This window comes from Schistocerca serialis, chromosome 3 (genome assembly GCF_023864345.2).
Source record: "Schistocerca serialis cubense isolate TAMUIC-IGC-003099 chromosome 3, iqSchSeri2.2, whole genome shotgun sequence".
Taxonomy (NCBI): domain Eukaryota; kingdom Metazoa; phylum Arthropoda; class Insecta; order Orthoptera; family Acrididae; genus Schistocerca; species Schistocerca serialis.
Window position 1 is genome coordinate 936632219 of NC_064640.1, and position 4219 is coordinate 936636437.

At 44.7% G+C, this 4219-nt stretch overlaps 1 non-coding gene across 1 annotated transcript; it reads left to right on the top strand.

The window, feature by feature from the left end:
* Positions 1-3529: 3529 nt before the first annotated feature.
* Positions 3530-3602, top strand: Trnaa-cgc (transfer RNA alanine (anticodon CGC)). The gene has a single exon. It is a non-coding gene; the product is annotated as a tRNA-Ala (tRNA).
* Positions 3603-4219: the final 617 nt, after the last annotated feature.

Below are 4219 nucleotides of genomic sequence, written 5' to 3' on the forward strand. Positions count from 1 at the left end.
TTCTGGGGGACTGATGACCTCAAATGTTAAGTCCCATAGTGCTCAGAGCCATTTGAACCATTTTTTTCACGAAATTCCAATCAGCGAATTTTTCCTTCGAATGCCAAAATATTTTGGTGACTCATCTCCACCTAGGGAGAAATTAACCATCTTGATAAGATAAAAGAACTCAGAGTTCCCACGGAATGTCAATGTAGATATATTGTACACGCAGATGTAGATAACCATGGTGTATGAATTAAAGGGCACTCTCAACCATTGAACTGTCCCACCCAGCGCCTTAAAGTGGGACCTGAAATTTGAAGAGGAAGACGATCCACCGAAAAATTTAATTTTCTCTCATAAACAAGAAGTTGCCATGGGGAGGGTATGTGAGGTGGGGGAACTCTCGGGAAGTACGAGGAAAGACGTTACGGCGCCAAGATATAATGGCAAAACATTTGTGTCTGATGACCAAGTAAAAATATGTACTTACCTCATAACTTTGCGGATGAGAGCTTTATCAACTTACCAGTTATAGACTGTGAGACTGAAGTGATTATGCGGTTAGTAGGGACAGGAAATCGTGTGTAATTTTTCTGAGTGTCTTATTCGAAAATTATCTTGAACAGTCACAGAGAACCGACTCGTGAAGGTAACATGTTATACCTGCTGGTGACAAACAAACCTAAGCTTTTCAAGTCAGCGTAGAATAAAGAATTAGTGATCATAATGCAGTTACAGTATCTCTGAGTACGAATGAAAATAGGAACACAAAGAAAGGTAGGAAGATCTATATGTTTCACAGATTTCAGACTATCTGACAGGTCAACATGTACATTTCATCTCAAGCACTGACATCGTTGAACATCAGTGGACAAACTTAAAGTGCATTGTACAATACTCTTTAGACAGGTACGCGCCGAGCAAGGTTGTGAGGATAGGAAAACACCCGCCGTGGTTGGACAGCCATGTTAGAAAGCTGCTAAGGAAGCAAATAAAGCTTTTCTGCAAGTTTAAAAGAACCAAAGTCTCATAGGAAAATAAAAACTGAACGAAATGAGCACAAGGAGAGCCAGGCGTGAAGCATTCGACGAATTAGAAAATAAATTTCTGTCTACCGACTTGACAAAAAATCCTAGGAAGTTTTGGTCTTACGTTAAATAAATTAACAGATCAAAGCCATCTGTCCAGACACTCTATGACCATAATGACATTGAAAAAGGCTGAAATACTAAAAGTCTTTTTCCAAAATTGTGTCACAGAGGAAGATAGCACTGTAGTACCTCCTTTAAATCGTCGCACGAACGACAAACTCACAATATCGAGATAAGTGACCATGGGATAGAAAGACAACTGAAATAGCTCAAGAGCGAAAAGGCCACTGGACTTGCTGGATACCAATTCGATTTTACATATACTTTTTTAGTAGCACTATACCGTACATCCCTGGAGGAGCAATGCGTTTCCAATGACTGAAAAAAAGCACAGGTCATTCCCGTTTTCAAGAAGAGACATCGAAAAGACGCACGTAACTATAGGCCTATACATCTGATGTCAGTCCGTTGTTTAATCTTGGAACATGGTTTATGGTCGCATATTATGACATTTCTGGAGACCGAAAATCTCTCTAGGAATCAACATGGGCCCCGAAAACAACGATCGTGTGAAAGCCAGCTCACTCTGTTCGTCCACGAGACCCAGAAAGCAGCAGATACAGACGCACAGACAGGTGCCGTGTTCGTTGCCTTGACTTCCGGTAGGAGTTCGATGCAGTCTGTGTTACCGCCTAGTGAAGAAAATACGAGCATCCGGAATATCAGATGAACTTCGTGATTGTATTGATGAGTTTCTAGCAAACACAAAACAGCATGTCGCTCTCAACGAAATCAGTCATCATACGTAAAAGTAATTTCACATGTACCCCAAGGAACTGTTATAGGACCACTGCTTTTCACAGTACATATACACTACTGGCCATTAATATTGTTACACCAAGAAGAAATGCAGATGATAAATGGGTATTCATTGGACAAATGTATTATACAAGAACTGACATGTGATTACATTTTCACGCAATTTGGGTTCATAGATCCTGAGAAATCAGTACCCAGAACGACCACCTCTGGCCGTAATAACGGCCTTGATACGCCTGGGCATTGAGTCAAACAGAGCATGGATGGCGTGTACAGGTACAGCTGCCCATGCAGCCTCAACGCGATACCACAGTTCATCAAGAGAAGTGACTGGCGTATTGTGACGAGCCAGTTGCTCGGCCACCATTGACCAGACGTTTTCAGTTGGTGAGAGAGTTGGAGAACGTGCTGGCCAGGGCAGCAGGCGAACATTTTCTGTATCCAGAAAATGCAACATACGGTCGTGCATTATCCTTCTGAAATGTAGGGTTTCACAGGGATCGAATGAAGGGTAGAGCCACGGGTCATAACGCATCTGAAATGTAACGTCCACTGTTCAAAGTGCAGTCAATGCGAACAAGAGGTGACCGAGACGTGTAACCAATGGCACCCCATACCATCACGCCGGGTGATACGCCAGTACGCCGATGACGAATACACGCTTCCAATGTGCGTTCACCGCGATGTCGCCAAACACGGATGCGACCACCATGATGCTGTAAACAGAACCTGGATTTATCCGAAAAAATGACGTTTTGCCATTCGCGCACCCAGGTTCGTCGTTGAGTACACCATCGCAGGCGCTCCTGTCTGTGATGCAGCGTCAAGGGTAACCGTAACCATGGTCTCCGAGCTGATAGTGAATGCTGCTGCAAACGTCGTCGAACTGGTTGTGCAGATGGTTGTTGTCTTGCAAACGTCCCCATCTGTTGACTGAGGGATCGAGACGTGGCTGCACGATCCGTTACAGCCATGCGGGTAAGATGCCTGTCATCTCGACTCCTAGTGATACGAGTCCGTTGGGATCCAGCACGGCGTTCCGTTTTACCGTCCTGAACTCACCGATTCCATATTCTGCTAACAGTCATTGGATCTCGACCAACGCGAGCAGCAATGTCGCGATACGATTAACCGCAATCGCGAAGGGCTACGATCCGACCTTTATCAAAGTCGGAAACGTGATGGTACGCATTTCTCCTCCTTACACGAGGCATCACAACAACGTTTCACCAGGCAACTTCGGTCAACTGCTGTTTGTGTATGATAAATCGGTTGGAAACATTCTTCATGTCTGCACATTGTAGGTGGCGCCATCGGCGCCAACCTTGTATGAATGCTCCGAAAAGCTAATCATTTGCATATCACCGCATCTTCTTTCTTTCGGTTAAATTTCGTGTCTGTAGCACGTCATCTGCGTGGTGTAGCAATTTTAATGGCCAGTAGTGTAAACAGACGTGTCCTGTGCGAATACATTGAAGGAAAATCCGTTATTGTATGAGTACACGGTTGCAGTACAATCACTGGAACCAATTACTTCCATATAACGGCTACGAGTATGGAAAGGAGGTTATTTGAACTGAGAGGACCACATAAAATTAATAGTGGGTAAGGCTGTGATTCATTGAAAGAAACCGAGCGAGGTGGCGCAGTGGTTAGCACACTGGACTCGCATTCGGGAGGACGACGGTTCAATCCCGTCTCCCGCCATCCTGATTTAGGTTTTCTGTGATTTCCCTAAATCGTTTCAGGCAAATGCCGGGATGGTTCCTTTGAAAGGGCACGGCCGATTTCCTTCCCAATCCTTCCCTAACCCGAGCTTGCGCTCCGTCTCTAATGACCTCGTTGTCGACGGGACGTTAAATACTAACCACCACCACCACCATCACCACCACCATTGAAAGAATGTGAGGAAATGTAGTCTATCAACAAGGGACGTGGCTTACATACCATTCGTTCGAGCAGTACTTCAATATTGCTCGTCAGCCTGAGGTCCGTACCAGATGAAACTGGTGCAGTAATCAGGGAAGTTCCAAAGAAGACTAGCGTGTCTTCTCACAGAGATGGTCAGACAATTCCAGTGGGAGATGCTGTATCACGGTACGGTTAACTGTTAAATAAACAAGAAAGTCTGTTCCTCGAAGAGGAAGACCACGAAGACAAAACCAGGGACACGGTAGCTTACAAGCAAACGTTCTTCCGGCGAACCAGTGATGAACAAAATACCCTTCGCAACAGTCTGTGAGGTGGAATGCAGAATGTAGATGCAGATGTAGAAGCGGATACGTCAAAGACGAATAAATGAGAGTGCATGGAGAATTACGGAC